Below are 11,134 nucleotides of genomic sequence, written 5' to 3'. Positions count from 1 at the left end.
GGGGATATTATCATATCAAGTTATCAGTAATAAGCAATTGCGGGTAAAATATTAGCTTACTTTTGTAAGTATTTATGAATATAGCCTCTACGAATATTCATTGTTGGTATATAAGGTCTGGCAACGTACCTACTGTCTGTAAGAGATGTTGAAGATTTTCAACACAATTATGTTTCAGTTCTGTGCCCCACCTAGTGATCCACTAGTACATATCCTCCGACGTGACATCGCTCCGCTACGTATGAAGAAGAAAAGATTTATTAGGATGCAAATTGCTCCTCTCTTCTTGCCATTGTGCTTTCAGCCATTGTTGTGCTGTGTGTTTAAAATTTAGGACAGTATATAATATAGAATAACAGGTACAGCTACGAATACAGCACTACAATAAATCTTATAGAAATGAGCTCTCATTGAGATTTATCTGTATTTATAACTCGACGCGAGAAGGCAAAAATCAATGTAATGCCGTCTGTAAGGTAATTGGACTCGTATTTGCACTACGAGAACTCGTTGGGCATTTTGCGGTGATATTTGAAAAATTGTCGAACAAGAAATTAAATAACTATAAAAATGGATAAAAAATATTATTTCTAATAGTGAATGTAGCTAATACAGCTTTAACCGTATATTGATTATGTTAATGATCTATTGTGACAAGATCGGAATTAGATAAGCTCTCTAAATACTCTTTTCTAGTTTATTAATTTATATCATGTATATGTAAATGTATATTTCTTCAGTTTGTACAATCACTGCACTAGGATTACCCTTGCCATGTTTTATGGTGCGCTTGTGTAATTTGTATATTATTAACCTTACGTTTTGCTCCATTTGCGACAAGTTGTGAGTGTTTATAATTTCTTGGCAATTATTTATGTACATGTATGTGTATATATGTATACGTATACTTATGCATGTGTATATATTTATATACATTATTATTACTATACACTATTAAAACTAGACTTTTACAATAAACACAGAGGTCTTAGTATATTCACATACGGATTTCTGTGTATAGGTATACTTGAACTAAAATATCCTTATCTCTAACACGGAGTTCTTCGTAATTCGCATTTGTTCTTGTAACCCAATGTCCTACATACAATGGCAAAAATCGAAATCCAACTTAACTGAGTCTCAAAGCCCAGTTGACACAAAAGCAGCTATTTGATAGAAATTATAGTTTATAGTTTACACAGCCCATTGCATGATATTTCATTATAAATACATATGTTTCAATGTATTTAGGAATAATTTATCAAATATACAGAGGTCATGTGCAAATAATAAATGAATTCGACCGCAGTTTGATGTATTCATTAGAGCTTTAACAATAAATTCAAGCTTTGTTACTTCTTTTATTTTATTATGGATAATCAAAAACATTTCCGACTATTCGTGCTGTGGAAGCATGGGGATTGAACCAAATGTAGCAAAAGATTAGAAACAGTGTATGTAGAATACGGGTATTTTTCTAATAATGCAAACACGTGCCGCTAGCTTAGTTTTGACATATCTAGAATACCACGCCTTGCGAATTAGCTTTCCAGACAGAGATGAATGATGAATTTTAAGGACTGCATTATCGTTGTTGAATACTCTATGCTTCATGGGAAAAGAAAATCTGTAACGATAAAATTGATGCACCGAATCATCGTCGACTTTAACTTTTGAAATGTCCTACCATTTTCGAACACCTCCAACCATCCTATTTACCTATATTACTAGATTAGCTATGATATGAAAAGAGAAGTATTATTCATTTCGAAATGGGATTTTATTCGACGCGCGCTCGATGTATTCCATAACATTAGTATTCATAATTATTCCAACAACTTTTCATTTGCTCTCTCGATCTTGAATTTTCATAGGCATAGAATCGAAACGCTGTTTTAGCTGGTCGCAAGTGAAGCATCTGCGTTGGGTGGAGGAGCAGAATTGTTTTTCGAAAAGTATTCGGATGGAAAAAAATTCAGAGTAACTGTAATACATCACGGATGCGCTAATTTTGAACGAGATGAAATGGATGCTTCGTATATGAGACAGTATTTAACGCTGCGTAGTGGTTTAAAGACCTAGAAAGGTGATAGGGAGAGAAAGAACGACGCTTCTTAACACTTCGAGTGTATTTTAACACACATTTGAAAGATACGAGCGAAATTTTTCATCATCCAACTGTCGCAGAACGGCAGCGTTATTAGCCGACCCGTTCACTGAAGAATATATCTGCAGTCAACGGCTGACCATCGAAGGGACTGGTCGCTTGAGTCTGGAATCGGCAGGAGAGATAGAGTGTGTATTTCTTGTATGAAACGTGAAGACTAAAATCATTATACATCATATCATAACATCATACATCATACATCATACATCATACATCATACATCGTACATCGTACATCATACATCATACATCATCATACGTAGTACTACAGTTCGAAACCAAAGTTTGAATTTTCGGATGTTCGGTAAGTGACGTCACCAATCTAAAATCGGCTAGCCGAGTTCCTCAGTCGGGTAACAACCGCGCAGTAGAGCGGACGGATGAGAGTCGCGCTCCGCAAATTTCGAGTACCGGGTTCTCAACCTCACGGATCCCGCGCTTCGGGCCGCTACGTATTTCGAGTACCGGGTTCTCAACCTCCCGGATCCCGCGCTTCGGGTCCGCTACGCGGTGAAGCTCGACTGCCAGTAGAAGCGCTCCGTGGTTCCTGGTTCATGTTTACAATAAATTATTTCAATTCGTTTTTCGCGCAAGCCGAAATTCAGTAGCTGTCAGTCCGCTGATAAAATTTCTCGACTTCCAGGATAAGCGCTCCGTGGTTCCTGGTTCATGTTTACAATAAATTATTTCAATTCGTTTTTCGCGCAAGCCGAAATTCAGTAGCTGTCAGTCGGCTAATAAAATTTCTCGACTTCCAGGATAAGCGCTCCGTGGTTCCTGGTTCATGTTTACAATAAATTATTTCAATTCGTTTTTCGCGCAAGCCGAAATTCAGTAGCTGTCAGTCGGCTAATAAAATTTCTCGACTTCCAGGATAAGCGCTCCGTGGTTCCTGGTTCATGTTTACAATAAATTATTTCAATTCGTTTTTCGCGCAAGCCGAAATTCAGTAGCTGTCAGTCGGCTAATAAAATTTCTCGACTTCCAGGATAAGCGCTCCGTGGTTCCTGGTTCATGTTTACAATAAATTATTTCAATTCGTTTTTCGCGCAAGCCGAAATTCAGTAGCTGTCAGTCCGCTGATAAAATTTCTCGACTTCCAGGATAAGCGCTCCGTGGTTCCTGGTTCATGTTTACAATAAATTATTTCAATTCGTTTTTCGCGCAAGCCGAAATTCAGTAGCTGTCAGTCGGCTAATAAAATTTCTCGACTTCCAGGATAAGCGCTCCGTGGTTCCTGGTTCATGTTTACAATAAATTATTTCAATTCGTTTTTCGCGCAAGCCGAAATTCAGTAGCTGTCAGTCGGCTAATAAAATTTCTCGACTTCCAGGATAAGCGCTCCGTGGTTCCTGGTTCATGTTTACAATAAATTATTTCAATTCGTTTTTCGCGCAAGCCGAAATTCAGTAGCTGTCAGTCCGCTAATAAAATTTCTATAACTTTATAATTTTCTCATAATCTTTTTGGTAGAATATGTAGATGAAAAAATTATATTAAACCTCACACATTATTTTTGATTTGTTCTCATGCTGAAAATATTTATTAGTATTCGAGGTATAACTCGAGGTGGTTGGCGGTGGTCGTTGGAGGTCGTCGCGGGTGGTTGCGGGTAACCTCGGTGATTCAGGAGGAGGAGGACGAGGATGTGTGCTGGGTGAGTAAAACACTTTTATAACATTTGATGGCAATTGTAATTATATTTCATCTGAAATATTACAAACTCGTCGCGTTTACAATAAATTATTTCAATTCATTTTTCGTGCAAGCACATATTCAGTGGCTATGAATAATCTTGTACAATTTATTATATTATTAATTAATTAATTAGTATTCTCATAATATTTAATGGCAATTGTAATTATATTTCATCTGGAATATTACAAACTTGTCACGTTTACAATAAATTATTTCAATTCATCTTTCGTGCAAGCACATATTCAGTGTCTATGAATAATCTTGTACAATTTATTATATTATTAATTAATTAATTGGTATTCTCATAATATTTAATGGCAATTGTAATTATATTTCATCTGGAATATTACAAACTTGTCACGTTTACAATAAATTATTTCAATTCGTTTTTCGTGCAAGCACATATTCAGTAGCTATAAATAATCTTGTACAATTTATTATGTTTTCAATTAATTAATTAGTATTCTCATAATATTTAATGGCAATTGTAATTATATTTCATCTGGAATATTACAAACTTGTCACGTTTACAATAAATTATTTCAATTCATTTTTCGTGCAAGCACATATTCAGTAGCTATGAATAATCTTGTACAATTTATTATATTATTAATTAATTAATTAGTATTCTTATAATATTTAATGGCAATTGTAATTATATTTCATCTGAAATATTACGAACTAGTCACGTTTACAATAAATTATTTCAATTCATTTTTCGAGCAAGCACATATTCAGTAGCTATGAATAATCTTATACAATTCATTATATTATTAATTAATTAACTAATTACATTAATCCTTACACAATATTTTTGATGTGTTCCTATACTAAAAATATTCATCACTATTCCAGGTATAACCCGAGGTGGTCGGAGGTGGACGAGCAGGAGGACGAGCTGGACGAGGTGGACGAAGAGGAGGACGAGCTGGACCAGGAGGAGGCGGGGTGGGTCGGGGGAGAGGGAAGGAGTGGCGGGGAAGGGGGGAGAGGTGGGCGGGGAAGGGGGAAGGGAAGGGCAGGGAAGGGAAGGGAAGGGGTCGGGTGGGGTGGGGAGGGGAAGGGGGCGGGGAGGGGGAGGCGGGTGGGCGGGAGGGCGGGAGGGCGGGAGGGCGGGAGGGCGGGAGGGCGGGAGGGAGGGAGGGAGGGAGGGAGGGAGGGAGGGAGGGAGGGAGGGAGGGCTGGGAGAGTGTAGAGGACGGATGCCGGTCAGAGCCCATTTAAGTTAATAAAACAGAACACACCCCCCCCCCGGCCTCCCTCCCTCCCTCCCTCCCTCCCGCCCTCCCGCCCTCCCGCCCTCCCTCCCGCCCTCCCGCCCTCCCGCCCTCCCGCCCTCCCGCCCTCCCGCCCACCCGCCTCCCCCTCCCCGCCCCCTTCCCCTCCCCACCCCACCCGACCCCTTCCCTTCCCTTCCCTGCCCTTCCCTTCCCCCTTCCCCGCCCACCTCTCCCCCCTTCCCCGCCACTCCTTCCCTCTCCCGCGACCCACCCCGCCTCCTCCTGGTCCAGCTCGTCCTCCTCTTCGTCCACCTCGTCCAGCTCGTCCTCCTGCTCGTCCACCTCCGACCACCTCGGGTTATACCTGGAATAGTGATGAATATTTTTAGTATGGGAACACGTCAAAAATATTGTGTAAGGATTAATGTAATTAGTTAATTAATTAATAATATAATGAATTGTATAAGATTATTCATAGCTACTGAATATGTGCTTGCTCGAAAAATGAATTGAAATAATTTATTGTAAACGTGACAAGTTTGTAATATTCCAGATGAAATATAATTACAATTGCCATTAAATATTATAAGAATACTAATTAATTAATTAATAATATAATAAATTGTACAAGATTATTCATAGCTACTGAATATGTGCTTGCACGAAAAATGAATTGAAATAATTTATTGTAAACGTGACAAGTTTGTAATATTCCAGATGAAATATAATTACAATTGCCATTAAATATTATGAGAATACTAATTAATTAATTGAAAACATAATAAATTGTACAAGATTATTTATAGCTACTGAATATGTGCTTGCACGAAAAACGAATTGAAATAATTTATTGTAAACGTGACAAGTTTGTAATATTCCAGATGAAATATAATTACAATTGCCATTAAATATTATGAGAATACCAATTAATTAATTAATAATATAATAAATTGTACAAGATTATTCATAGACACTGAATATGTGCTTGCACGAAAGATGAATTGAAATAATTTATTGTAAACGTGACAAGTTTGTAATATTCCAGATGAAATATAATTACAATTGCCATTAAATATTATGAGAATACTAATTAATTAATTAATAATATAATAAATTGTACAAGATTATTCATAGCCACTGAATATGTGCTTGCACGAAAAATGAATTGAAATAATTTATTGTAAACGCGACGAGTTTGTAATATTTCAGATGAAATATAATTACAATTGCCATCAAATGTTATAAAAGTGTTTTACTCACCCAGCACACATCCTCGTCCTCCTCCTCCTGAATCACCGAGGTTACCCGCAACCACCCGCGACGACCTCCAACGACCACCGCCAACCACCTCGAGTTATACCTCGAATACTAATAAATATTTTCAGCATGAGAACAAATCAAAAATAATGTGTGAGGTTTAATATAATTTTTTCATCTACATATTCTACCAAAAAGATTATGAGAAAATTATAAAGTTATAGAAATTTTATTAGCGGACTGACAGCTACTGAATTTCGGCTTGCGCGAAAAACGAATTGAAATAATTTATTGTAAACATGAACCAGGAACCACGGAGCGCTTATCCTGGAAGTCGAGAAATTTTATTAGCCGACTGACAGCTACTGAATTTCGGCTTGCGCGAAAAACGAATTGAAATAATTTATTGTAAACATGAACCAGGAACCACGGAGCGCTTATCCTGGAAGTCGAGAAATTTTATTAGCGGACTGACAGCTACTGAATTTCGGCTTGCGCGAAAAACGAATTGAAATAATTTATTGTAAACATGAACCAGGAACCACGGAGCGCTTATCCTGGAAGTCGAGAAATTTTATTAGCCGACTGACAGCTACTGAATTTCGGCTTGCGCGAAAAACGAATTGAAATAATTTATTGTAAACATGAACCAGGAACCACGGAGCGCTTATCCTGGAAGTCGAGAAATTTTATTAGCCGACTGACAGCTACTGAATTTCGGCTTGCGCGAAAAACGAATTGAAATAATTTATTGTAAACATGAACCAGGAACCACGGAGCGCTTATCCTGGAAGTCGAGAAATTTTATTAGCCGACTGACAGCTACTGAATTTCGGCTTGCGCGAAAAACGAATTGAAATAATTTATTGTAAACATGAACCAGGAACCACGGAGCGCTTATCCTGGAAGTCGAGAAATTTTATTAGCGGACTGACAGCTACTGAATTTCGGCTTGCGCGAAAAACGAATTGAAATAATTTATTGTAAACATGAACCAGGAACCACGGAGCGCTTATCCTGGAAGTCGAGAAATTTTATCAGCGGACTGACAGCTACTGAATTTCGGCTTGCGCGAAAAACGAATTGAAATAATTTATTGTAAACATGAACCAGGAACCACGGAGCGCTTATCCTGGAAGTCGAGAAATTTTATTAGCCGACTGACAGCTACTGAATTTCGGCTTGCGCGAAAAACGAATTGAAATAATTTATTGTAAACATGAACCAGGAACCACGGAGCGCTTATCCTGGAAGTCGAGAAATTTTATTAGCCGACTGACAGCTACTGAATTTCGGCTTGCGCGAAAGACGAATTGAAATAATTTATTGTAAACATGAACCAGGAACCACGGAGCGCTTATCCTGGAAGTCGAGAAATTTTATTAGCGGACTGACAGCTACTGAATTTCGGCTTGCGCGAAAAACGAATTGAAATAATTTATTGTAAACATGAACCAGGAACCACGGAGCGCTTATCCTGGAAGTCGAGAAATTTTATCAGCGGACTGACAGCTACTGAATTTCGGCTTGCGCGAAAAACGAATTGAAATAATTTATTGTAAACATGAACCAGGAACCACGGAGCGCTTCTACTGGCAGTCGAGCTTCACCGCGTAGCGGACCCGAAGCGCGGGATCCGGGAGGTTGAGAACCCGGTACTCGAAATACGTAGCGGCCCGAAGCGCGGGATCCGTGAGGTTGAGAACCCGGTACTCGAAATTTGCGGAGCGCGACTCTCATCCGTCCGCTCTACTGCGCGGTTGTTACCCGACTGAGGAACTCGGCTAGCCGATTTTAGATTGGTGACGTCACTTACCGAACATCCGAAAATTCAAACTTTGGTTTCGAACTGTAATACTACGTATGATGATGTATGATGTATGATGTACGATGTACGATGTATGATGTATGATGTATGATGTATGATGTATGATGTTATGATATGATGTATAATGATTTTAGTCTTCACGTTTCATACAAGAAATACACACTCTATCTCTCCTGCCGATTCCAGACTCAAGCGACCAGTCCCTTCGATGGTCAGCCGTTGACTGCAGATATATTCTTCAGTGAACGGGTCGGCTAATAACGCTGCCGTTCTGCGACAGTTGGATGATGAAAAATTTCGCTCGTATCTTTCAAATGTGTGTTAAAATACACTCGAAGTGTTAAGAAGCGTCGTTCTTTCTCTCCCTATCACCTTTCTAGGTCTTTAAACCACTACGCAGCGTTAAATACTGTCTCATATACGAAGCATCCATTTCATCTCGTTCAAAATTAGCGCATCCGTGATGTATTACAGTTACTCTGAATTTTTTTCCATCCGAATACTTTTCGAAAAACAATTCTGCTCCTCCACCCAACGCAGATGCTTCACTTGCGACCAGCTAAAACAGCGTTTCGATTCTATGCCTATGAAAATTCAAGATCGAGAGAGCAAATGAAAAGTTGTTGGAATAATTATGAATACTAATGTTATGGAATACATCGAGCGCGCGTCGAATAAAATCCCATTTCGAAATGAATAATACTTCTCTTTTCATATCATAGCTAATCTAGTAATATAGGTAAATAGGATGGTTGGAGGTGTTCGAAAATGGTAGGACATTTCAAAAGTTAAAGTCGACGATGATTCGGTGCATCAATTTTATCGTTACAGATTTTCTTTTCCCATGAAGCATAGAGTATTCAACAACGATAATGCAGTCCTTAAAATTCATCATTCATCTCTGTCTGGAAAGCTAATTCGCAAGGCGTGGTATTCTAGATATGTCAAAACTAAGCTAGCGGCACGTGTTTGCATTATTAGAAAAATACCCGTATTCTACATACACTGTTTCTAATCTTTTGCTACATTTGGTTCAATCCCCATGCTTCCACAGCACGAATAGTCGGAAATGTTTTTGATTATCCATAATAAAATAAAAGAAGTAACAAAGCTTGAATTTATTGTTAAAGCTCTAATGAATACATCAAACTGCGGTCGAATTCATTTATTATTTGCACATGACCTCTGTATATTTGATAAATTATTCCTAAATACATTGAAACATATGTATTTATAATGAAATATCATGCAATGGGCTGTGTAAACTATAAACTATAATTTCTATCAAATAGCTGCTTTTGTGTCAACTGGGCTTTGAGACTCAGTTAAGTTGGATTTCGATTTTTGCCATTGTATGTAGGACATTGGGTTACAAGAACAAATGCGAATTACGAAGAACTCCGTGTTAGAGATAAGGATATTTTAGTTCAAGTATACCTATACACAGAAATCCGTATGTGAATATACTAAGACCTCTGTGTTTATTGTAAAAGTCTAGTTTTAATAGTGTATAGTAATAATAATGTATATAAATATATACACATGCATAAGTATACGTATACATATATACACATACATGTACATAAATAATTGCCAAGAAATTATAAACACTCACAACTTGTCGCAAATGGAGCAAAACGTAAGGTTAATAATATACAAATTACACAAGCGCACCATAAAACATGGCAAGGGTAATCCTAGTGCAGTGATTGTACAAACTGAAGAAATATACATTTACATATACATGATATAAATTAATAAACTAGAAAAGAGTATTTAGAGAGCTTATCTAATTCCGATCTTGTCACAATAGATCATTAACATAATCAATATACGGTTAAAGCTGTATTAGCTACATTCACTATTAGAAATAATATTTTTTATCCATTTTTATAGTTATTTAATTTCTTGTTCGACAATTTTTCAAATATCACCGCAAAATGCCCAACGAGTTCTCGTAGTGCAAATACGAGTCCAATTACCTTACAGACGGCATTACATTGATTTTTGCCTTCTCGCGTCGAGTTATAAATACAGATAAATCTCAATGAGAGCTCATTTCTATAAGATTTATTGTAGTGCTGTATTCGTAGCTGTACCTGTTATTCTATATTATATACTGTCCTAAATTTTAAACACACAGCACAACAATGGCTGAAAGCACAATGGCAAGAAGAGAGGAGCAATTTGCATCCTAATAAATCTTTTCTTCTTCATACGTAGCGGAGCGATGTCACGTCGGAGGATATGTACTAGTGGATCACTAGGTGGGGCACAGAACTGAAACATAATTGTGTTGAAAATCTTCAACATCTCTTACAGACAGTAGGTACGTTGCCAGACCTTATATACCAACAATGAATATTCGTAGAGGCTATATTCATAAATACTTACAAAAGTAAGCTAATATTTTACCCGCAATTGCTTATTACTGATAACTTGATATGATAATATCCCCTCCCCGCCCCTCCCCGCATACATCTACTTCTACTCCTACTCTACTCCAACTCCTACTACTACGACTACTCCTATTCCTACTCCGACTTCTACCACTTCTACTTCAACTCCCACTACTCCTACTCCTGATCCTACTCCTACTCTAATGAATATAATAAAAATGTTATACTCACAGTGTACAAGTCCTCGTCATCCTCGTCCTCCTCCTCGCCCACCTCGATCACCCGCAACCACCGCGAACTACCTCGGGTTATACCTTGAATAGTAACGAATGTTTTTAGTATAAGAACACATCAAAAACATTGTTCAAGGATCAATATAATTAATTAATTAATTAATAATATAATCAATTTTATTAGCGCATTTGAAGCTACTGAACATGTGCTTGCGCGAAAAATGAATTGAAATAATTTAATGTAAGCGTGACTAGTTTGAAATATTTTAGATAAAATATAATTACAATTGCCATCATATATTATAAAAGTGTTTTACTCACCGAGCACAAATC

This window comes from Neodiprion lecontei, chromosome 2 (genome assembly GCF_021901455.1).
Source record: "Neodiprion lecontei isolate iyNeoLeco1 chromosome 2, iyNeoLeco1.1, whole genome shotgun sequence".
Taxonomy (NCBI): Eukaryota; Metazoa; Arthropoda; class Insecta; order Hymenoptera; family Diprionidae; genus Neodiprion; species Neodiprion lecontei.
This window is presented reverse-complemented; position numbering follows the sequence as displayed.